This window comes from Hemiscyllium ocellatum, chromosome 5 (assembly GCF_020745735.1).
Source record: "Hemiscyllium ocellatum isolate sHemOce1 chromosome 5, sHemOce1.pat.X.cur, whole genome shotgun sequence".
Lineage (NCBI taxonomy): Eukaryota > Metazoa > Chordata > Chondrichthyes > Orectolobiformes > Hemiscylliidae > Hemiscyllium > Hemiscyllium ocellatum.
This window is the reverse complement of record NC_083405.1, coordinates 61743677-61769990: the sequence shown is the minus strand read 5'-3', so window position 1 is coordinate 61769990 and position 26314 is coordinate 61743677. Positions and strand designations below refer to the sequence as shown.

Sequence of the window (26314 nt, the reverse complement as noted above, 5' to 3'; positions counted from 1 at the left end):
CTCCATACCCGGAACCTTCCCCTGCAGCCGCAGGAGGTGCAAAGCCAGCCCCACTCCTATCCCCTCACCTCCATCTAAGGCCCCAAAAGTCCGGCAGAGATTCACTTGCATTTCCTGTAATTTGATTTATTGCATCCTGGTGTGGTCTCCTCTACATTGGAGTGACCAAGTGCAAACTCAGAAATCGGTTCAGGGAACATGTATGGTTCCTATGCTCTGGTTACCAGTCAATTCAACTCCCCTTCCCACTCCTCCAACGACATGTCCATTCTGGACCTCCTCCACCATCAAAATAAGGCCACATGCAAACTGGAGGAAAAATACCTCATCTTGTGCCTTGGGAACATACAACCATACGGCCTTAACATAGAATTCACTAGCTTCCAAATCTCCCCACACTCCATCTCCTCCCAGGGTCAGCCCTCCCTCTCCACCCCGTCCCCTTAACCTGACACAACCTGTGCATCTTCCTTCCCACCTATCTGCTCCATCCTTCTTACTGACCAATCACATCCACTTCCAGCTGCATCCACCTATCGCCATCCCACTCACCTTTCCCCTAGCCCCACACGCCACTATTTATTTTGCAGCCCCCTTCCCCTCCCCAGTCATGATAAAAGGTTCCAACCTGAAATATTGACTCCCCTACTCCTTTGATACAGCTTGACTTGCTGTACTTTAACCAACTGCACTCTTTATCCACTTTGACTAACCAGCATCTGCAGTCCTCATTATCTCTTAGTAGGTAGTTACCTATCAGGCTACATTTTAAATTTAGATTATAGGGTACATATTCTTTAGGTTCATCATTATCTAGTTTTTATTTTATCCATGCTAAAATGTTGACCACAGGAGGGATTCAGAATCAACATTGTAATGAATTAATTGTCACAATGAGTGTCTGTCTCTTGGTTTCAAACTGGAGAGCAGCCTTGTTGACAATGGTATGTTAATGTGAGAAGAAACTATGTTTACTGCTTTATTAAGTATGTTTTTGATTTCTTTGCCTCGTGCATATGACTGTGAAGTACTGCTTGTTTATAAATGTACTGTATTTAGCTGGAACATTTTCTTGTGGCATTACCTCTTTGTTAACAGACTACTAGAATGCCCGTAAGGGTAGAACTCCAATCAGGATGACTTGAGGTTTCCCCTCCTGCCTCTGTTGTATCAAGCTACAAAATTAGAAATCACTGAAGGGCTTAGAGCATGTCAGGCCGGTGGGACGTGAAAAAGAGAAATCTATAAGATAAAAGTTTGACCGTTTTCTCCACACTTCCATTGGTACAAATTATGCAAGCTTAGAAGCTGCCATGGTAACGCAAGCGATGTGTAAAATGCTGGTTTTGTGTGCCTGAGCCCATTGTTTCATTAATGATTATGCAGGAAGCCGACTTCGACTTCAGTGAAAGTTTGCATTTGATTCAAGTAGGCTGTTTCAGTTAAGATGAAATTTTTGAAAAAACACTTTTTTTCCTTTCCATGGCGTGGGGGAGAGAGAAGAGAAACCTTAAACAAATTACAGTAGTAAGGTTGTAATTTGTTCCAGTGTTGTTAGTATTCATTACAATATATTGTTACTATTGGTTACAGTGTAACAAATACAGTGGAATTTACTGCAGGAACCATGCACTAATTTTCACCAGTTGGGAAAAGTGGCAATAATTATTCTCACTTGTGTTGTTGACCAACCTAAACAGCATGATTTTTGAGTTTTATAAACATTAAATACTGGATCTAGTACTACTAGGAGCTATCATCTAAATTTTGTTGGTGTTTGTGATTTACAATATATTCTTGAGGTGAAGCAAGGACACATATGCTTTGTCTTTCAGAAAAGATCACTACTTAACAAAGGGTGAATCTGATTTTGCATTCATTACCGTCTAAATAAAGAAGTGTGCAGGGACTGGGGACTACTTAGTACTCGAGGCAAAGGTCAGCACTGGACTATTCAGCACAAAAACGTCTTAGGTCATAGGTTGTGAATTATGAACTACTTAGCTCTATCAGTGTGACTAAGTTTTCAGGTGTTGAATCTGCCTGAGGCAGTGGATTCCAATGAAGTTTGTGTTGAGGAACCTCTGGAAAAGTTCAATTTTAGTAACTGGTTTGTCTAAAAGATTCAAGAAACAGGTATACAGTACATACATATTTATGCAATGATGTCGAACTAAACAAAAACTTCATTTCAAAGCACTATATCTGGATTGTAAAGCAGAATTATGGAATTAAAGAAAAACGTAAAAACATATGAAGAAAGGAAATGGGAGAAATATCTTTCAGTACTGAACTTGAGCATTTGTTTATTTATTAAATATTAAAAATTGTATAGCTGTCTTTTTTTTGTGAACTTTGTCCTTTGTAAATTTAGTTTTGAAGACTTATCAATTATGTAATCTTAGACACTCTAGTTGAACAAGCACTGTTAAGGAATTGCTTTTGGTGTTAATGCATAATATTAAAGGCAGATTTTAAAGCACTTAGGTAAAGAATCCTGGACTAGTTTTAACCTGCAGCATGTTATTTTACTGTACTGCATAAAATATGGCACCTTTGTCTTATTCTGATATGTATTAGTCAGATGAAACCTACTCTCCCCATTGTCTCTTTTGATAGTTTTCCTTCCTTTGTTTATGTATACTAAAGCCCTATTCTAAGATTTAATTTCAGGGGAGTATACAGTGAATGTTACAGTGCTAATCTTCATGTGGGAGTTTAAAATGAAGCATTCATCATGTTAATCTGGTAGCAAAGATGACTGTTAGAATTCACACGACATTCACCAAAGCAGATAGGATGTTAATCCGGTTTCCTGGTCACCAATCTTTCTTCGATAAACACTGATAGTAAACAGTTGATTGTTCATCTACTGAAATCGATGCATAAGGAACAATATCATGTGAGGACAAGCTAATATATTTTGATGGATAACAGCAGTCACTGCATTTCAAACTAATTTACATTATGTGAGGCACTGCAGGATTTTCTAGGAATTTGGAACAATTTAACCAGATACCATACAGGCAACAAATACTTCAAGGTTTAAACACTTTGTTTTATAAAAGTTGAAGTTGAATGATTTATTGCTACTTGTATTTAACAAATAAATTAGGGAAAAGTGGAATATGTTGCCACACTCTGGTGCCATTTTGAGTTAAAGAAATATTAAGATGTAACTACAACCAGGGTTCTTCCTCCCTTCTTGCACTCTTGCTCAACATGGGGGAGGGTAGAGGTCCACAATGGACTCTGTGCCCACCAATGCCCTCGCATCACAGTCCATTTCAGAAGTCCTGCTCTGGGACCACCATGGCTCCTACTGCTATCTCACCAGGAACACCATACCTGGCTCTACCAAGCTCCTGCCGATGCAACTGCTGCTCCCATTGATCTGCCAGGAATACTGATTTGGGCCTAGCGTATTGACCTACCTGAAGCCCAACATCCCTATTCTGACACCAACTACAGATGCTGCCTTGCCTTGCCTGCTGACCGCAGAGGCTGCCCTGCTGTCACTGCCAACATGAAAACTGCTTAACAGTACAGTATTGCTGCAGCTTCAGCTACAGACAATTGTGTGTTTATCTTCTTCCATGTACTTCACATCATTTAATACATTGGTGTGAATTCCTGAGTTTTTAGCCTGTTTGGTTCACGGAAGACATTGAACGTACAGGTGTTATGTGAAGATGCAAATGTCAAGTGGTCATGATCAAAGAGAAATTTATTGTAACTCATTTTATGTTTTTAACCGAGCCCTGCATAAGTGCAAAAAATTTCAGTTGGTCACATTTCAGAGCACATGTCTCAAATTGGTCAAAGTCACCAGGCTCTTGCGCCAGCTCATCAGTGCTGAGCTCACACTCATTGCTGTTGCGAGTTCTCCGAGGGCTGACTCTCCCCAAGGATCCACCTCCTGCCGCTGGAGGCTGGGCCTGCTCTCAACCTGCTGAAGATGTCAAAAAAGGCCACCTTTGACAAATTCAATTTAGTTATTTTGCATCTTTCAGCAATATGTGAGAATGATTAGTTTTAAAGTGAGATCTACAAAATAGTTTCACAAAGGTGAAATTGCACACAGTTTCATCTGTTTGCTTTCAGAGAGCCCTGAAAGCCCTGGAAAAACAGCTTGCCCTAATTCACACAGATCCTTATCACGGATCTCAGTGGAAATCCAAAGTGGAAATCCATGTAAAATTAATAACTTAAATGTTGTCACTTTGGCTATGTTGGCAAACCTGGCAACCAAATCATGCGCAGCAGGGCTGCACAAGTCGCAGTGGTCGTCATGTTTTTGAGGTATTTTCGAAGAAAAATGAGGAGTAATGTTGGCATTAACACTCAGAGAACACCCTGTTTTTATACATAATGGTATTATAATATTCACCTGAAATGACAAATATATCATTTTGTTTGAGAAAAATAGCAAGGGCTGCTTAACAATACAGTATTGCTGCAGCTCCAGAAGCAGACAGTTGTCAGTTTATTTTCTTCCATGTACTTTGCATCATTTAGTACATTTGTGTAAATTCCTGAGTTTTTAGCCTGTTTGCTTCACAAAAGGCATTGAACATATAGGTGTTATATGAAGATAAAAAATATCAAGTAGTAATGTTCAAAGAGAAATTTATTGTAACTCATTTTATGTTTTTAACAGAGTCCTGCATAAGTGCAAAAAATCTCAATTGGTCACATTTCAGAGTACGTATCTCAAATTGGTTACTCAGAATTCAGTTTGATGTGGCACACTTTACTGTAGACTGGGAATTATTTAACTCACATTCAGTTTGCACTTTTATGATAGCTATTTCCTGAAAGAAAATTGCAGGCAATACTGAAGTAATCTTGGATTTCAGATCTTGACCCAACCAATGTAGAAGATGGTAGGAAGCAGACATATTAAACTATGTCATCATAATAAAATAGCTGTAGCTGTGTGCCTGGATAGCTCAGTCTGTAGGGCTTTTTAATCTGCAGGTCTAGGGTTCAAGTCCCTGTTTAGGTGATGTTTCAGGAGCCCTCCTGTGAGACAGTGATCAAATCCCTTCTGTGCATCTAGATTCAAATCCTATCTGCTCTAAAGGTGTGTAGAAACATTTCTGACAGGTTAGTTAGAAAAAAAATGGCAAAATTTAAAAAATAGTGTAGCATTTCAATTGTGCAGCAGCACTTTTTAGTTTCCATCACAGTAGAAATTAAGTGAGAAAGTAGAAATTTTGAATCTTCAGAGAGATCCTAAGTTGGAACTTCAAAAAGAACCAGATTTGCAAGGGACTGCTGGATTTAATGTTTCTACTTACTGTACAAAACTTTATATATTATTCTTTCAGTATTGGTTATACCTAGTAATGCAGAGATGAAGAGTCCTGACTGACCATATGAATTAGATATAACAATATTGTTTCTAGCTGGGCTTTATGCTGCATACAAAAATGTTAATAGATTACTATTTCCTTTTTTTAATAGTGTGTGTTAGTTTAATTCCTACTGATTAAAAATACTTTCCTTTGTTTGCTAATGTTACCAAAGTATCAGTCTGAATATATTTTGGTTTATCCCTCTTTATTCTCTTGCTGACTTTTTACTGAATTAGTAAATTAAGGAAATAGATCTTTTAGTCTTTTAAATTATGCCAACATTGCATGCTGGAAGCATTCTTAATGAAAATTAATGTGTCATGTGACCTGTGAGATTTGCATGACTATTTGTGACATTATACCTTGTATTATAGAGAATATATGGCAGATTTCATCAATGTTTGGGCATAAACTCTGAGTTAGTATGAAACAGAAAGAAAAAAAAATGTTTACCACAAAACATTTGTGATCCCTGTTTATGTCAACTGTGATTTTTTTTTACAGATTATGTATTAGTGTTCCATGCAAATGATGAAATTTAATGCAAAGTAATTGAATCTAATATGAAATTCACTCTGGAGTATAAAGCCTTGCCTACTGGAATCTCATACTTATGATGGTAACATAGATTCAGCATAAACAATGTCCTTAATTGACTGTTGAGGCCAATCCTATTCGTTAATTTTATGTTTATATACCACCCACATCACCAACCAGAATCTTGCTTTACGTGAAGGAAGGCAGAAATCTCCATGCATTTTCCAGTGCTACCTACAGGGGGCATGAGTGTGACTTAGATGGCGGGATTGGCAGGAGGTGGAGTGAGGCAGAAAGTAAGCTTCCTTAAAGAGTCATAGAATGTTAAACTCACAAACGGGTCATGTAATCCCCAAAGTGTATGAAGTAAATGGAGCAAGCTGACGGATTTGACCTTCATATCTGTGTGCAATCCACCAGTCATTTGCTGAAACACATCATATTGGGCCCAATTTTAAGTGAACGTATATTTGGAGCAGATAGATTTTTGATCACTAAGGGAATCTAGGAGTCAAATCGAGTTTAGACAGAAGATTGATCATGATTGTACTGAATGGTGGAGGAAGGTTTCGCAGTTTTTTGGTTTACACATGCTCCTATTCCTTATATCCTCATTTGAAGTGGCCTGTATCAACCAGTTTGCAGATTTTAGTGGGATATATCAAGATGGATTAGAATATATTAAGTTGATTCACTCATAAATTGAAGTGTCTCTTTGTGCTTTAATAGATTTGTTCTATGTCACATTGCTGCTAACCAGCATTCTGTTTCCAGTACTAACAAAGTGGCACTCAAATTCAAACTGCAGCCTGCCTAATGACTTGTATAAATTTGGCATGATCTCTGGTACTGTACTTGATTTAGAGTCATAGAGTTGTACAGCATGGAAACAGACCTTTCGGTCCAACCTGTCCATGCTGACCAGATATCCCAACCCAATCTAGTCCCACCCTGCCAGCACCTGGCCCATATCCCTCCAAACCCTTCCTATTCATATACCCATCCAAATGCCTCTTAAATGTTGCAATTGCACCAGCCTCCACCACATCCTCTGGCAGCTCATTCCATACACGTACCACCCTCTGTGTGAAAAAGTTGCCCCTTAGGTCTCTTTTATATCTTTCCCCTCAGGTCTCTTTTATATCTTTTCCCCTCTCACCCTAAACCTATGCCCTCTAGTTCTGGACTCCCCCACTTCAGGGAAAAGACTTTGTCTATTTATCCTAACCATGCCCCTCATGATTTCATAAACCTCTATAAGGTTACCCCTCAACCTCCGATGCTCCACGGAAAACAGTCCCAGCCTGTTCAGCCTCTCCCTGTAGCTCAGATCCTCCAACCCTGGCAACATCCTTGTAAATCTTTTCTGAACCCTTTCAAGTTTCACAACGTCTTTCCGATAAGAAGGAGACCAGAACTGCACGCAATATTCCAAGTGGCCTGACCAATACCCTGTATTCTTCATTTATAAAACATAGGATCGTCATTTTACAACTTTTATCACCATTTACACTCAAAGATGATCAAAAATCACTGGCCAATGTCTGCATTTCTATTTCTTTTAAAGTGCTAACATTTAGTATATATTCTCATTCTTTGTCATTAATACATTACCTTGCATTTCCCACTTCAAACTTTGTTTGAAATATGAATATATGTAAATGATGGAGATGAATAAACCAGCTACTCCATTATTTCCCTGAATCTCCCCACATCTGTGTGTCTGTGAAGTTTCCTACAGACCTCTACACAGTCAATCACACTATTGTTTGCACATTTTATATACTCTGTGTTGAAGTGCTGATTTACATAGATACACAAAGAGAAGAGTAATGGTCCAATCTCTGACTGCGAGGTTACCAGTGTTTGTGCTACTTCACTGTGTACTGTATCCATTAACTGCAACTGTGTGCTTTAGCTCAGTTTGTATCCATGTTGTCACATTTTCTTTAACACTTTTTTTTCCATAATACTATCAAAAAAGCATACTTTGTAGTGTCTTTTCAAATGCCTTTTAAAATCCATATATCTGATATCCAGTTCATTTCCATTACATATTGTTTTTAGTAATTCTTTTTGGTTGCCTTCAATCAATTTTTTTTTAAAACTGTGTGTTGATGTTAACTCATTTTATTGGCTTCTAGAAGCAGACCTCCTACTGTTGACATTAGACTATTGTTAATTTGCTTATACATCTCTGTTTTTGAACAGAGAAATAATATTAATAATCACTCAGGAATATTTGAAATATTGTGGTCAGAGCTTTTGCTATTTGATCCCTGACTTTCCCCTGTGTTCTAGAAGAAAATCTCTTTAACAATTCTTTATTCCTTTTGGCCCGGATCTTGCATCCCAATAAGGGTGAATGCTGAGGTTATTCACCTCCATGAGGGGTGCTATGGAACCACAAATTCTGGGGTGCTCGCTAATGTAAATCTGTTAGGACTGCACAAAACACTCCTCTTACATAGAGCTATGATATAGCTGAGGAGGCTCCTATGTAATCCAACTTTCTCACAACTGCACTTTATGTCAAAGAAAATGAATGAAAACACAATGATGCAGCAAATGTGTGAAAAATGCCCTTATTTTCCAATATATTCAAAAATGACAATGCTATGACCTGGTACAGTAAAAGGTATTGTTCAACATTGGGAATTAGGGCTTGAATGACTCAGTGATTTTTTTTCTGCTTAACATGCTGCCTTTGGACAGGTTTGCTATGTTGTCAAGGCAGTCAAATATGTTTTCTGTGGTTTTGTGCTGCAGGGTGAAATCTTGCGGCATCTCCATGGCCTTTGTGGAATCAACTAGGGAAACAGGTCAGTGAGTTGGGCAGGGGGTCATTTATTGAATTCTTCAGGGTCATCAGGGTCATCATCTTTCTTTTCTTCCATTAATACATTTTGTCCACTTTCCTGTTCCATGCCATAAAAATGCTGGGGGCCATCCAGGTGGTTTTTATTGGCTTCATATTGCATGGTTAGTATCTTGACTTTTGCACTGTAGCTTTTTGGACTTTCCAATTAAAAGAAGCAGCAGATTTCAGTCCCATCCATGTGCGAGCAGACCACTGCTATGACCTGTGCATTTCTTCACTTTCTAGAGTTATGCATTTCATTTTTAAATAATGAAAACAATTTCATTTTTAAACAATAAAAATCGGGAATAAAAAGAAATCCGCCTGATGAGATCATGTAACTATTGTCAGTTGTTATAAAATTCTACCTGTTTTGCTAATGTCCCCGACAGATAGAAATCTGCCTTCCTGACCTTGTCTGGCCCACTTATTTTTCCACACCCACAGCAATCTGAACTGGGGATGGGGAATTAGGTTTGGAAAATAAAGCCAACAATACCCATCTTACATACATAAATGCTTAAAAATCATAAAACATTCCAATTTCATCTGCATTAAAAATGTCTTTTGTTTAGTGCATTGAAGATGTGAGCAATACCATTTTGCAGCAATCTGTGTAGGATTTCATGATTTTGCTTAGTTAGGCTTCACTACAATTGGTTGGTGCAGTCATGTGACAAATTTGCATGATTTTGATGAATTAACATACTGGGGGTTACCATTGACCAGAAACTTAATTAGATGAACTGTGGCTACAAGAGCAGGTCAGAGGCTAGAAATTCTGGCAAAGCCTGTCTACCATCTATAAAGCACAAGTCAGGAGTGTGATAGAATACTGTCCATTTGCCTGGCTACATGCAGCTCCAACAACATTTGGGAGGCTTGGTATCATCCAGGACAAAACAGCCCACTTGACTGGCACAAAATGGACAAACATCCACTCCCTCTACCATCGCCTCTCAGTAGCAGCAGTGTGTACTATCGACAAGACATACTGCAGAAATTCATCAAAGATCCTCAGACAGCACCTTCCAAACCCATGAGCATTATCATCAAGAACAGTAAACACATGGGAACACTACCACCTGCATGTTCCCCTCAAATCACTCACCATCACTTTGGAAGTATATCCCTGTTCCTTCACTGTTGCTAGGTCAAAATCTTGGCATTCTCTCATTATCAGCATTATGGGTCCACCTGCAGCATATGGACTGCAGAAGTTTAAGACAGCAATTCACCACTAAAAAAAATCTAGAGTTACCAGTTGGGAACTGGCACCCAATCCTTACCACTTTCCCGCCTTGGGCAATAGCTTCCAATCCTCGTCCCTGGCCTTAGTTACTGGATTCCAGATCTCTTTGCTCCCCAGCTTCTGTTACTGAACTCTGGATGACGATGGAGTGCTGTTGGGAGGTCAGGATGAGAGGGGTGGAACAGTTTGGGAAATGTGGATAACGGGTCAGATTGAAAGAAGCACCATTGCAATCAAGATACTAATTTCACTGCAAGCATTTTATTAGTCTCTGCTACTTTACCTGTAAGCAGATTCATGTAGATGTAGGAGTCTTTGTTACTTTATGCATTCTCAGTAGAGATTGCTGCAGAAGTATGAATTTCCTGACTCAAATATGCAACTTCGCTAATTATGGCAAAACCTTTGAGGCCAGATTGACTGAGGAAGGAAGCCAAAACTCATTCCAAAAGAAAACAGAAACCTTACTCTGGATGGAAATTTCCAGACCTGCACAGATCTTTTGGACAGGGAGATGGAGGTACTTAATTAGGTATAAGGCAAGATTTCAGTTGCTTCTTTCAAACCCTTTCAGAATGTTGATTGTTTAAGAAACAAATTCAAAAAATAAACCAGTATTAAATAAAAAGCAATAGATGGTCAGGGAAGAAGATACTAATTTAAAATGGATATTAAGAGATCCCGACCTTTGTGGTCATGGCCTGTTTTGTATTCATTGTCATTTATTTTAGATTCAGTTACACCCCATCCTGTGGAATTACCTTTTTATGGGTGCTATCTTGTGAACCAAAAATGGAGACTGTGTGTGCTGATAAACTTGACGAGGGTTTCTTCTTCCAAGCTCTGATGAAGAGCAGGCATCTGCAGTTGACCAGGCTCTTTCATAAACAAGGCCTTTATTTGTGTGATTGCTTACAGAGAAGCTAGGGGTGAAGCATCTTCCTGTTGAAGTCTCGTGAAAGCTCTCAGTCATGTGCAGTGTAGCTTGTTGTTAAATACTTGCAGTAAAGCTTGAAGCCTCAAGTTTTCCCAAGTGGGGCAGTCACATTAGTTAGCATAAGTAAACCTGCCATGGTGGGTAAGCAGGGCTGAACTCAAAAGGCGGGGGCTCAACTCAAAAGGTCATAGAACATAGAACAAATACAGCGCAGAACAGGCCCTTCGGCCTCAATGTTGCCCGACCTGTGAACTAATCTAAGCCCATCACCCTACACTATCCCATCATCATCCATGTCCTTATCCAAGGATTGTTCAAATGCCCCTAATGTGGCTGAGTTAACTACATTAGCAGGTAGGGCATTCCACACCTTTGCTACTCTCTGAGTAAAGAACCTGCCTCTGACATCTGTCTTAAATCTATCCCCCCTCAATTTACAGCTAAGCCCCTTTGTACAAGCCAACGTCATCATCCTAGCAAAAAGTCTCTCACTGTCCACCCTATCTGATCATCTGATCATCTTGCATGTCTCTATTAAATCCCCTGTTAGTGTTCTTCTCTCCGATGAGAACAGACCCAAGTTCCTCAGCCGTTCTTCATAAGATCTTTCCTCCAGACCAGGCGACATCCTGGTAAATCTCCTCTTCACCTTTTCGAATACTTCCACATCCTTCCTGTAATGGGGCGACTTGAACTGTACACAATATTCCAAATGTGGTCGCGCTAGCATTTTGTACAGTTGCAGCATGACATCATGGCTCTAGAACTCAATCCCTCTTCCAATAAAACCTAACACACCATATGCCTTCTTAACAGCACAATCAACTTGGGTGGCAATTTTCAGGGATCTATGTGCATGGACTCCAAGATCCCTCTGCACATCCATGCTACCAAGAATCTTTCCATTGATTCAGTATTCTGCCTTCCTCTTATTCTTCCCAAAGTGAATCACTTCATATTTCTCTGCATTGAACTCCATTTGCCACCTCTCAGCCCAATTCTGCAGTTTACCTAAGTCCCCCTGCAATCTGCAACATTCTTCTACACTGTCTACCATTCCACTGACTTTAGTGTCATCTGCAAACTATGCCTGCGTCTAAGTAATTTATAAAATGACAAACAGCAGTTGTCCCAAAATAGATCCTCGTGACACACCACTAGTAACCAGACTCCAGGCTGAATATTTTCCATCAACCACCACTCGCTGCCTTCTTATAGAAAGCCAGTTTCTAATCCAAACTGCTAAATCACCGTCAATCCCATGCAATTTGTGGGCGATACAGTGGTACAGTGGTTATCACTGCTGCCTCACAGTGCCGGAGACCTGGGTTCAATTCCCACCTCAGGTGACTGTGTGGAGTTTGCACATTCTCCCTGTATCTGCGTGGGTTTCTTCTGGGTGCTCCGGTTTCCTCCCACAGTCCAAAAATGTGCAGGTTAGGTCAATTGACCGTGCTAAATTGCCCGTAGTATTAGGTGTAGGGGAATGGGTATGGGTGGGTTGCAGATCAGTGTGGACTTGTTAGGTCGAAGGGCCTGTTTCTACACTGTAAGTAATCTAATCCAATCTGCATTTTCTCCAAAAGCCTACCATGTGGAACCTTATCAAAAGTTTACTGAAGTCCATGTACACCATGTCAACTGCCTTACCCTCATTCACATGCTTGGTCACCTTCTCAAAAAACTCAGTGAGGTTTGTGAGACATCACCTGCCCTTGATGAAATCATGTTGACTATCTCCAATCAAATTGTTGATTGTAAATTCTATCTCCTATAATCTTTTCCAGAACTTTTCCTACAGCTGGAGTAAGGCTCACTGGTTTATAATTACCTGGGTCATCTCTACTGTCCTTCTTGAACAAGGGCACAACATTTGCAATCCTCCAGTCCTCTGTACAAAACCTGTAGACAATGACAATTCAAAGATTAAGGTCAATAGCTCTGCCATTTCCTCCCTAACTTCCCAGAGAATCCTCGGTTGAATCCCATCCGGCCCAGGGAACTTACCTACTTTCACACCTTCTAGACTTAATAACACCTCCTTCTTACTAACCTCAATCCTTTCTAGTCTAATAGTCCGTATCTCAGTCTTCGCTACAATATTCTCCTTTTCCTGAGTGAAAACAGATGAGAAATATTTGTTTAGCACTTCTCTGATCTCCACACGGTCCACGCATAACTTCCCATTTCTGTCTTTGACTGGCACTATTCCTACCCTAGTCATCCTTTTATTCCTCACACACCTATAGAAAGATTTAGGGTTCTCCTTTATTCTACCTGCTAAAGACTGCTCATGTCACCTGCTTGATCTTCTGAACTGTCTCTTTAAATCCTTCCTAGCTAATCTCCATCGCCTCATCTGAACCATCCCGTCTCAATGTTCCATAAGCTTCTCTCTTCCGCTTAACAAGAGATACAATTTCTTTGGTAAACCACGGTTACCTTACCTTATCTGCTGCGGACAGGGACATACCTATCAAGGATACGCAATATCTGTTCCTTAAACCAGCTCCATGTTTCGATTGTCCCTATCCCGTGCATTTTGCTACCCCATTCTATGCCTCCTAATTGCATTATAATTGCCCTTGCCCCATGTATAACTCCTGCCCAGTGGCATGTACCTATCTCGTTCCACCACTAAACTAAACGTAACCGAATTATAGTCACTCTTTCCAAAGTGCTCACTTACCACTAAATCAAACACCTGGCCTGGTTCATTACCAAGCACCAGATCCAGTGTGGCCTCCCCTCTTGTCAGCCCTTCAGCATACTGTGTCAGGAAACCCTCCTGGACATATTGGACAAAAACTGATCCATCTGACATACTAGAGTTATGGCAATTCCAGTCAATGTTGGGGGAAGTTAAAGTCTCCCATAATGACCACCCTGTTCCTTTCGCTCCAACCCAGAATTGTTTTGCCAATCCTCTCCTCCACATCCCTGGAACTTTGCAGAGGCCTATTTAAAAAAACTCCCAGAAATGTGACCTCTCCTCTCCTGTTTCTAACCTCAGCCCATACCACCTTAGTAAACGAGTCCTCGTAAAAAGTTCTTTCAGCCACTGTTATACTGTCCTTGACTAACAAAACCACACCTCCCCCTTTTTACCACATTCCCTGATCTTGATAAAAGAACTACACCCTGGAACCTGCAACATCCATTCCTGACCCTGCTCTATCCATGTCTGCGAAATGGCCACAATATCGAAGTCCCTGGTACCTATCCATGCTGCAAGCTCACCTATCTCAAGCTGGATACTCCTGGTGTTGAAGTAGACATACTTCAAACCAGCTTGATGACTGCCAGCATACTCATGTGACTGTGAAATCCTGTCCATGTCCTTCCTACTCACATCCTTCTGTGCATTGGAACGACTCCACAGGTTCCCATTCTCCTGTTGAGCTCGTTTAAACCCACCCAAACAGTACCAGCAACTTTCCCACCTAGGATATTAGTACCCCCTTGGTTCAAGTGATGACCATCCTGTTTGTATAGGTCCCACCTTCCCCAGAATGAGCCCCAATTATCCACGTACCTGAAACCCTCCCTCCTGCGCCATCCCTGCAGCCAGGTGTTCAGCTGATATCTCTCCCTGTTCCTCACCTTCCTCCATGTGGCATGGATAACAAACCAGAGATTACAACTCTGTTTGTGTTAGCTCTCAGCTTCCACCCTAGCTCCCTGAAATCCTGCCTTCATCCCTAACCCTCTTTCTACCTATGTCATTGGTACCTATGTGGACCATGAATTGGGGCTGATCACCCTCTCCCTTCAGGACCCCAAAGACATGATCCGAGACATCATGGATCCTGGCACCTGGGAGGCAACGCACCAAGCGTGAGTCTCTTTCGTTCCCAACAAACCTTCTATCTGACTCTGTAACAATTGAGTCCCAACTGACTAACACTCTCCTCCTTTCTACCCTTCCCTTCTGTGCAACAAGGACAGACTCTCTGCCAGAGAACTGGGCCCCATTGCTTACCCTGGCAGGTCATCCCATCCAACAGTATTCAAAATGATATACTTGTTTTTCAGGGGAATGACCACAGGGGATCTCTGCAGCCTCCTCACTACTCTTGACCCACTCCAATTTGCCTATCGGACCAATAGATCCACGTCAGATGCCATATCATTTTCCCTTCATTCCTGCACTAACTGGTTTTTTCCCCCCCCTTCTAACAGATACACAGCTGTTGTGGTTTTGTCCTTGTCACACGCAAGCCTTTGGTGAACAGATTTTGAATGTGTATACTCCGTTAATTATGACTAAAAGTCAGTACATGAGCTTCTGAGCATTGTAGCTGCTTTTATGTTTTAAGCGTGAATCCTGACAGGTTTGAGAGTGGCAGTACCATTGTGATGCCAGGACTAGTACATTGGAAGCTACTAGTCAAATACTGATTGCACGTGAGGGAGGCATCCGTTGGAGATCCTCCCATATGACAGTTGCTGCAGTGGTGTCCTTACCATTCTAACTCAAATTCATAGGGGCATCAAGACTGAGTAGACAGTGACACATATTCTTGTGTAGGACAGCAGATCATTCACTCGCTTAAGATGCTGAAACTAGGTTCTCTTGAGCTAGTCACTGATGCTGACCCTCACAACCACTTTTGACCAGACTGCCTTTGTCAGTTGGGGTGGGCTTGTTTGAAAAATAACTTTCCCTCTGTCATGGACAGCCTTTAACAGAACCTCTAAACAAATGTTGCTAAAGCATGGTAGTGTTTTTTGCCAGGTCTGTTGACATCTCGGGTGGTGGGTGGAGTGACAAGCAGAGGAGGAGTGATTCTCCTGGAAGTGAAGTGCCTTTTAGACAATGCACCTGGATGTTGGAGCCCGGAAGGGCCTGGTGTCCTGCCTGTAGGATTTGTTGTTTACCTGCACGTGAATAGATAATGGGTCAAGAAGAATGTAATCATATGGGGAAAAAACCCATCCTGACCCTGAATGGCAGTTCCTTCCCATTTCGTCTCAAAACAAAATTTTGCTCAGAGAGCAGTTATTGATGGTTAAAATCAAGCTACCGCCATATATTATTTTGACGGTAAGCTGATGTCATTTTGTGATCCTTGCATGGTTCCTGCATGTTGCTTCATTTCAATTGAGATGACGTTTTATTGACTGATGTGCACGATACATTTTGGAATTATAAGTTCTTGGGTGTTTGACACTCTTTCCAGATAGTATTTAACTTGTTATTTGCAGAGAAAGAGGGAGGAGTGGGGAGAGAGAGAGGGAGAGAGAGAGAGAACGAGAGAGGCAGAACACTGTTTGTAAACTTAACACTAGATTCAAATGAAGTACAGCAGTATTTGTGTGCAGGGTATGACAGTGCAATGTTTTGATAAACTATGCATGAATTGCATAACTAATTCACTATTGCGCTAAATAAATGGTTGTTGAGAGGCATAATCTAAATAATTTCTGCTTATTCTATACTGGGGAGTCAATTAAAAGAGACAGTGCAAGATAGCAAACGATGAAACATCCTTCCCAGACTGTCTCAACGCCTTTTATGCTCGCTTTCAGCAGAATTTCAGCAGAGACGTAACCCCTAGTCTGACAAGTCCTGACAAACCTATCCCAGCAGTCACTACATCAGAGGTCAGATCAGTTTTCATCATATGAATCCAAGGAAAGTGGTGGTACCAGGCCGTACATTCAGAGCATGCACAGATCAACTGACAGAGGCCTTCTCAGATAACTTCAACCTCTCCCTGCAGCAGGTCTCTGCCTGTTTCAAGAGGGCCAACATCATCCCTGTGCCTAAGAAGGCTCATGCAGTATGTCTCAATGATTACCACCCAATGGCCCTAACTTCGGTGGTCATGAAGTGCTTTGAAAGGCTGGTCATGGCATTAATCAACTCCAGCCTCCCCACTACTCTTGACCCACTCCAACTTGCCTATCAGACCAAAAGATCCACATCAGATGCCATATCACTTGCCCTTCACTCCTCCCTAAAATATCTTGACACCAAGAATAGCTATGTAAGAACCCTACCCATTGACTACAGTCCAGCCTTCAACACTATTATCTCCTTGAGACCGATTACTAAACTTAGTGATCTTGGACTAAATCCCATTCTCTGCAACTGGATCCTCAGTTTCCTGACCCACAGTGAAGATTGGCAACAATATTTTATCCTCACTAACACTCAGTGCTGGAGCCCCCAGGGGTGCATGCTCAGCCCCCTATTTGTACTCACTGTATACCCATGACTGCGTTGCCAAATACCAGACTAATGCCATTTACAAGTTTGCTGATGACACCACCATCGTCAGTCGAATCTCAGATGGCGCTGAAACAGACTATAGACAGGAGGTGGAAGACCTGGAAAAATGGTGCACTGAGAACAACCTAGCTCTTAATGCCGGCAATACCAAGGAACTCATTATTGATTTTCAGCAGGATGTTACTCATGCGCCCCTACACATTAACAGCACACAGGTGGAACGAGTGGAGAGTGACTACTCCCAGGAGCTTGACATCTACAACAAGCTTTCTTGGACTCTTCATGTGAATGCACTGGTTACAAAGGCCCAACAATGTCTCTTCCTCAGGCAGCTGAGGAAATTTGGCATGACGGTGAACACCCTTGCCAACCTTTATAGGTTCACCATCAAGAGCATTCTGTCTGGATGTATCACTACCTGGTAAAAACATTGGGGAGACTGGGCGCCTCCTAGCAGAATGCTTTAGGGAACATCTCCGGGACACCTGCACCAATCAACCACACCGCCCTGTGGCCCAACATTTCATCTCCCGCTCCCACTCTGCCGAGGTCATGGAGGTCCTGGGCCTCCTTCACCGCCGCTCCCTCACCACCAGACGCCTGGAGGAAGAATGCCTCATCTTCCGCCTCAGAACACTTCAACCCCAGGGCATCAATGTGGACTTCAACAGTTTCCTCATTTCCCCTCCCCCCACCTCACCCTAGTTCCAAACTTCCAGCTCAGCACTGTCCCCATGACTTGTCTGGACTTGTTCTACCTGCCTAGCTCCTTTTCCACCTATTCACTCCACCCTCTCCTCCTTGACCTATCACCTTCATCCCCTCCCCCACTCACACATTGTACTCTATGCTACTTTCTCCCCACCCCCACCCTCCTCTAGCTTATCTCTCTACGCTTCAGGCTCACTGCCTTTATTCCTGATGAAGGGCTTTTGCCCGAAACGTCGATTTCGCTGCACTTTGGATGCTGCCTGAACTGCTGTGCTCTTCCAGCACCATTAATCCAGTATCACTTCCTGGTATGGCAACTGTACCATTCAAGATCAGAGTTGGTTACAGAGAGTGGTGAACTCGGCCTGGATGATCACAAAGGTCAACCTCCCATTTATAGAATCCATCTACCAGCCCCGCTGTCGAGGAAAGGCCGCCAGCATTCTCAAAGATCCGTCTCACCCTGGCAATATTTTTCTACAAACTCTACCATTGGGGACAATGTATAGAAGCCTGAACACACACTCCAGCTGGTTTTGAAACAGTTTCTATCCTACTATTAGAATACTGAATGGACTAACAAACTCTTAGTATTCGCCTGGATGTGTGTTTTTTGTTTTTGCCGCTGTTTACCTATTATTTATTCAGCTATGCTACCTAACTCTGTGATCTGCCTGTATTGCTCACAAATCAAAACTTTTCACTGTGCCTCGTTACATGTGACAATAAATTCAATTCAATTCATAAATAATCTTGTAATCACTTAATCACTGATTTATCCAGTGAAGAATTCCTATTATGGTTTTTGTAATGAAGACATTGTTTTCTCCCAGATATTTCCAGAAATATCTCAATAAATTGTAAATATTGCACTTATACTACAGAGTTCACCACATTAGTAATATCATCAGCTTCAAGTACAGAAATATGTATGATAACAAAATTAGTGGAACTTCGTGGAGACAGTCATTTTAGGCTCACATTTTCAATTTGAATATTTGTTGTAACAGAATATACACCAAATTGTTTAACACATTCATCTGAAATTCCTTTCAGAACTATTATAATGAAGGAATTAATCTCTTTTTAAAATTAGATAATATCTTGTTAAATTAGCACAGAGAGGAATTTCAGATGGACTCGTTAAGCATGACAAATTTTAAGGCTTGAGCCTTTAGGATTGTTTTCAATTTGTATTGGAATAAATGAAAAGAGATCTGGAATTTTTCCCTCCCCAGCAGATGAGCCTGCTTCCACTGAGGTGATCAGATTTTAATACATCAGGGAGTTATGTTTTGGGTAGGAGTGTCCATGGTCAACCTCACTGACCTGTGATAATTAAGGCTCTTAACTTGTCAATTAGTGACCTCTTAAGGGTCTGTACACACCCTGATTACCTGGTGGTGAGATAAATGACTGGTCAAATGGGCTGGTTTGCCTGTTGGGTTAGGGATAGGTGTGGGGAACAGTTTGCCAAACCTGAGGGAAATTAGGACATGGATGTGGACAGGGTGACTGGCTGCTGTTGACCATTCCACTGCCCTTGCCTCTAACAGGATGAGGGTAAGGGGTTTAGGGCTGTCATCTTCTCCCGCCTCCCCACTTACCTTGTTGCTAATCCCACTCTTCCTGGCTTCAGCCAGCAGCCTCAGTCTTGGACAATGGACTCCGGGTCTCCAATTGTTCAACAGCTTTAAGTTTGTTTGACGGCAGCATTCTGAAATATGTGGAAACTGTCAACCGTACTGTTTAGCTGCTGACTTTTAGTGGTCCTTTTAAGGATGACTGCTTATGTTGCAGAAAAATTTTGAGTAGAGCAAGCTGTATGGTATATTTGATGCTGCTGATATTTACAGTGGTGGTGCATTAAATGGGCATTGCACCCATCATTAAAACTATATAACAACAGCTTCATGTAACTGCGAGGAATATCTACATATTACCTGATCTATATATACCGTACTACAGGTGCCATTTGAATGCAGGACATGGCCTTCAATATTGATACATTATGTGCCTGAAAATGGCATGGCAGGGTCCAGTTTCATCCATGGTAATTAAATTGATTGTATTCGGAAAGGTACACCATTTTTATAGCTTAGATTAAGTGCTCAAATCCTGGAGTGAAACTTGAGCAACATAATCTTCCTACTGAGGTAATGGAATCAAAAATGATGCTTTACTGCCAGGTGATGTAGTCTGTGTAGTTGACAGTGAATTGGAAGATGACATGTTAAATCTTTACACTGCTTATATCCTTGTGGAAAGGCTCAGACTGGTTTACTGGATCAGTACAGTGTAGAAGCAGTAAACTGACTTTTGGAATCAGAGGATGGAATAAATGCTTGAGAAATAAAATTGTTTTTAGCATTTAAAGGAAGGCCTTAATTTAGGTGATAACATATTTTAGATAATTTAAACATGGAATACAACTTCTGTCTAAAATACAATGAGAGGACGAGGCCTTGAGAGAGAGAGAAAGAGAGAGAAATTTAGGACATTAAGGAAATTTTCATCATGTAGAGTGATCAGTATTGAGAGAGCAGGTTTTGGGGAAGGTCATGCAGGCAACACCTGCCATGAAGAAACTGCTGGATGTTGTTCTGTGGGATTGTAGATTTTTTTTCTTTGGAACTGAGTTGAACAGAACAGCCTTTTTCATCTGCATCAATCTTGCAATTCTGCATAAATAATAAAGCAAACTCCAGGATATTGATCCATTATCTCATCTAAACCATCTATCTGTCACTTGTGATGGAACTGTGTTCTGACTTTCTTGAAAATTGTAAAGTGTTGCACGATATGCCAGCAACAATTCTAAAAGCTAAAGATGCTGGAATGGGCTTGTGAAGGATGAAATTGTGTTGGGAACTGTATTATTCTCATATGTCAATAATTCATAGATTTTTTTTCACCAGCTTGGTCAATTTGTGCTCTTGAGCTCTGAAATGAAGAAAACATTAGAGCATTGATTTTCAAATAACACTTCATATCCAGTACCTTTAGTGGAAATGAATTGGGAGGGAGAAGTGCAAAAATTGACCTACTCTTGGGAAATAAGGCAGGGCAGATGACTGAGGTGTTAGTGGGGGAGCATTTTGGGGCCAGCAACCATAATTCTATTCGTTTTAAAATAGTGATGGAAAAGGATAGACTAGATCTAAAAGTTGAAGTTCTAAATTGGAGAAAGGCTAATTTTGATGGTATTAGGCAAGAACTTTCAAAAGCTGATTGGGGGCAGATGTTCGCAGGTAAAGGGACGGCTGGAAAATGGGACGCCTTCAGAAATGAGATAACGAGAATCCAGAGACAGTAAATTCCTGTCAGGGTGAAAGGAAAGGCTGGTAAGTATAGGAAAAGCTGGATGACTAGAAAAATTGAGGTTTTGGTTAAGAAAAAGAAGGAAGCATATGACAGGATAGATTGAGTGAATCCTTAGAAGAGTTTAAAGGCAGTACTTAAGAGAGAAATCGGGAAGGCAAAAAGAGGACATGAGATCGCTTTGGCAAATGGGGTTAAGGAGAATCTAAAGGGATTTTATAAATATATTAAGGATAAAAAGGCAACAAGGGAGAGAATAGAGCCCCTCAAAGATCAGCAAGGCAGCCTATGTGTGGAGCACAGGAGATGGGGGAGACACTAAATAAGTATTTTGCATCAGTGTTTACTTGGAGAAGGACATGGAAGATATAGAATGTGGGGAAATAGATGGTGACATCTGGAAAAATGTCCATATTACAGAGGAGAAGGTGCTGGATTCTTGAAACGCATAAAAGTGAATAAATCCCTAGGACCTGATCAGGTGTACCCTAGAACTCTGTGGGAAGATGAGGAAGTGATTGCTGGGCCCCTTGCTGAGATATTTGTATTATTGATAGTCACAGGTGAGGTGCCGGAAGACTAAAGGTTGGCTAACATGATGCCACTATTTAAGAAAGGTGGTAAGGATAAGCCAGGGAACTATAGACCATTGACCCTGATGTTGGTTGTGGGCAAGTTGTTGGAGGGAATCCTGAGGGACAGGATTTAGATGTATTTGGAAAGGCAAGGACTGAATAGGGATAGACAGCATGGCTATATGTGTGGCAAATCATGTCTCATGAACTTAATTGAGTTTTTTGAAGAAGTAACAAAGACGATTGATGAGGGCAGAGCGGTAGATGTGGTCTATATGGACTTCAGTAAGACGTTCGACAAGGTTCCCCATGGGAGACTGATTAGCAAGGTCAGATCTCACGGAATACAGGGAGAATTAGCCATTTGGATACAGAACTGGCTCAGAGGTACAAGACAGAGGGTCATGGTGGTGGAGGGTTGTTTTTCAGACTGGAGGCCTGTGACCAGTGGAGTGCCACAAGGATCGGTGCTGGATCCACTGATTGTTGTCATTTATATAAATAATTTGGTTGTGAACAAAGGAGGAATAATTATTAAGTTTGCAGATAACTCCAAAATTGGAGGTGTCATGGATAGTGGAGAAGGCTACCTTAGAGTACAACGGGATCTTGGCAGATGGAGTTTAATTTAGATAAATGTGAAGTGTTGCATTTTGGAAAAACAAATCAGAGCAGGACTTAAACACTTAATGGTGAGGTCCTGGGGAGTGTGACTGAACAAAGAGACCTTGGAGTGCAAATTCATAGTTTCTTGAAAGTAGAGTTGCAGGTAGATAGGATAGTGAAGAAGGTGTTTAGTAGCTTGCCTTTATTGCTCAGAGCATTGAGTATAGAAGTTGGGAGGTCATGATGCACCCATACAGGACATTGATTAGGCCACTTTTGGAATGTTGTGTACAATTCTGGTCTCCTTCCTATCGGAAGGATGTTGTGAAACGTGAAAGGGTTCAGAAAAGATTTACAAGGATGTTGTCAGGGATGGAGGATTTGAGCAATAGGGAGAGGATGAATAGGCTGCCGGTCTTTTTCCTGGAGTGTCGGAGGCTGAGGGGTGACCTTATAGAAGTTTTATAAAATCATGAGGGGCATGGATAGGGTAAGTAGATTTCCCTGGGGTGAGGGAGTCCAGAACTAGATGGCATAGGTTTAAGGTGAGAGGAGAAAGATGTAAAAGGGACTTAGGGACAACGTTTTCATGTAGAGGGTGGCATGTGTATGAAATGAGCTGCCAGAGGAGCTGGTGAAGGCATTTAAAAGGCACCTGGATGGGTATATGAATAGGAATGGTTTAAAGGGATATGGGCTAATTGCTAGCAAATGGGACTAGATTAGGTTAGGATATTTGGTTGCCATGGAGGAGTTGGAACGACAGGTCTGTTTCAGTGCTGTCCATCTCTATGACTCTGTGTCTGTAAGACTGAAAGTGGAAGACTTCTGTCTTGGTGAATTAAGGAGCCCTTTTTCTACTGAGAGCAGAGTGAAAGACATTGTGAAAAGCACTTTAATGTGTTTAATCAACAATAAACATATAAATATGTGTTTACATAATAGAGAAACACATAACCAGTTTTTACGTTGTTGTCAGATTCGTACCCCAAACTTAATAAGCCTGATATTTTATTAAAAGCTGGTGAGAGTATCAACTCTCTTCAGTCAGTAAATTACAACAATACGATACCTTCCTGTCAATTTTCCTCCTGCAAGGTTTTTTTTTAGATTTTTTTTTAGATTAGATTTACAGTGTGGAAACAGGCCCTTCGGCCCAACAAGTCCACACCGACCCGCCGAAGCGAAACCCACCCATACCCCTACATTTACCCCTTACCTAACACTACGGGCAATTTAACATGGCCAATTCACCTGACCCGCACATCTTTGGACTGTGGGAGGAAACCGGAGCACCCGGAGGAAACCCACGCTGACACGGGGAGAACGTGCAAACTCCACACAGTCAGTCGCCTGAGTCGGGAACTGAACCCGGGTCTCCAGCGCTGTGAGGCAGCAGTGCTAACCACTGTGCCACCGTGCCGCCCACCTGTGCCACCGTGCCGCCCACTGTGCCACCGTGCCGCCCACAAAATTTTCTACAGTCAAAATTATTTCACTGCCAACTAGAAAGATGTCAGCATTAATTTTTGTTCTGTACACCTTTTACTTTAAGATAATTACAGTTATTGAACACAGGTTCATCAGCTTTCTCGTAATCAATTTTTTTAAACGGTGCATTCGCAACTCATCAACGCTCATATTGAATATTATGCTATTTTTCTTTAAATGAAGTCTTACATGCCAACTTGTTTAAAAGTATTTCCTCTCCATATGTTATTATAAGGAAGATAGGAGAGACTGTAAGGTACAGACACGCTATGTCCAAATCAAAGGTGTAAATGATCAGAGAAAAGCAGTGAGCTGTGGATATTAATGGGATGCCCCAGACATTGCTTTCCGGATGGGTCATTGCAAATGTTGTCCCACAATGAGGCTCAGGGGTCAGACATAAGATGAAAGCAAAAACAGAAATTGCTGGAAAAGCTCAGCAGGAACTAGTTCTGAGAAAGGGTCACTCGACCCGAAATATGAACTCTGATTTCTCTCCACAGATGCTGCCAGCTTTTCCAGCAATTTCTGTTTTTGTTTCTGATTTACAGCATCTGCAGTTCTTTTAGTTTTTATAAGGTGGAGGCCTTTGGGATTGTGGGGAGTGGTGGGTGGTGTGCATCAGTGGGAGATTTAGAGGGAAAGACGATGAGGGAGGAGTTATAGCAGCTTGTGTTGTACAGCCATAAAAAATGTTCTTGCCCCTCCAGATGTTAGAAAATAATAAAAATATTTTGAAGCAGTTTTTGCCCATCTGGGCAGCTAAAGCTTTACCAAGCTTGTGCCCTTGATCGTGGTGCAGTCACAGATCACAGGCCCAGGTGACTAGCCTGGGGCCCCGATCTGAGCACAGCAGCCCAGTTTAGGCCTGAATACAGCAGCCCCACCTCAGATCTGAATACTGTGGCTCTGCCCCTGACCTTTGCATAATGCCCCTACCCCCAACCTTAGCTTGGCTATTGGACACTGATTTGACACCATTTCATGGCCTCCACTTGGACCAAATCTCAATAATTTGGGAAAGATGTTGGGACTGTTTAGTACTCCAGAGGCAAACCACCCCTTTCAAAATGCATTTTGAATCCCTTGCTTCCCTGACAGTTGCCCCTTGAATAGGTTCCAGTGAGTTTGGAAGGAAGATCAATTGCTTTTGGGAGCATTGAGGAGCCAGGAGAGCACATCCTAAACTTCCAAATCTAACCCAAAAAAGGATATTGATGATCAGTCTTGAGCTGCCTCATCCTTTGTAGATTCCTGAGTGTCGTTGGCCCAGTGAGAAGTAGCTGAGACACATCTGGTTGTATTAGTTCCTCATTTCTAGCTGAATAATCCTGCTCAAATTCATAATTTGCCTGGCTTTACCATGCCACAGTGATAGCACACTGCTGTCAGGTGTAGTTGGAAAAGAAGGCTGTCGACTTTATGAACTCACCTGAACTCAGTCCCTGGGAGATTGTATGGCCAGCTCACAGGGAGGGGGCTGGCTGGTGTGCATCAGGTGGGGGAATTTGGAGAAGCAGGCTGTATTTTACATATTGTTATTGTCATCACTGCATATCAAACAGGTTTCATTTTCAAACTTCAAAAAAATTCTTTTAAACAAGTAGATATGCGTGAGACAAAATTCAGGCATTATCTGAGATTTTCATTTCATCTCTTGTGATGGAGGGGATAAGTAACGAGTTAACTGCTAAAGGCTCAAAATAAGCATAGTGCTTTGCTCTGGGCTGGGCTAAGTTTTAAAACGTTGTTGTAATAGTAGCCATTCAGGGAGGAATTAATTAGTCCATCGCAATCTAGTTTTGTGTTATGTAGATAATCTTAATGATCTTGAGTTGTATAATTTATTGCAACTCCCTACTCAAGATAATATGATGAAAGGGAGGTCACTAAGATGAGCTTAGGATACTTAGCTACAGCAGGGTTGCAGTGATTGGCCTCTGATGACCACCACAATGATTTTCCTTCATAATAGTTATGGCTCCAACCACTGGAGGGTACGTTATTTGACTCCCTATTGATATCTGGTTTGTGTGCACTGGTTGTACATACTTGCTTAAATGTTGCCTTGATGTTGAGAGCTGCAAATGTTCCCTTTTTTCTGACACCCAGTTCTCATTGTAATATCTGGATCAAACAATGATGCACCAGTGAGTATGAAGCTGCAAAGAGCTCAGAGTCGAAAAGTGTGGTGCTTGAAAAGCACAGCAGGTCAGGGAGGTATCCGAGGAGCAGAAGAGTGAACATTTCAGGCATAAGCCCTTGATCAGAAATATGGGGAGGGGTGCGCTGAAAGATAACTGGGAGGGTGGGGATGGCGGGGAGGAAGGTAGCTAGGAAGGCAATAGGTGGATACAGGTGGGGCTGATGGTGATAGGTCAGTGGGGAGGATGGAGTGGGTAGGAGGGAAGGAAGATAGACTGGTG

General features: G+C 41.6%; 1 protein-coding gene across 4 annotated transcripts in view; it reads left to right on the top strand.

The window, feature by feature from the left end:
• The window catches only part of sema5a (sema domain, seven thrombospondin repeats (type 1 and type 1-like), transmembrane domain (TM) and short cytoplasmic domain, (semaphorin) 5A), a 236376-nt gene that overhangs the window by 49563 nt on the left and 160499 nt on the right, over positions 1 to 26314 (top strand). The window contains exon 1 of one of the 4 annotated variants that reach the window (XM_060824789.1): positions 4673 to 4704. The exons of the other annotated variants lie outside the window; for them this stretch is intronic. The gene's annotated coding sequence lies outside the window, so the exon portion shown is untranslated. Of the gene's footprint in view, positions 1 to 4672; positions 4705 to 26314 lie in introns of those variants that run through there. 4 annotated transcript variants of the gene reach the window in all.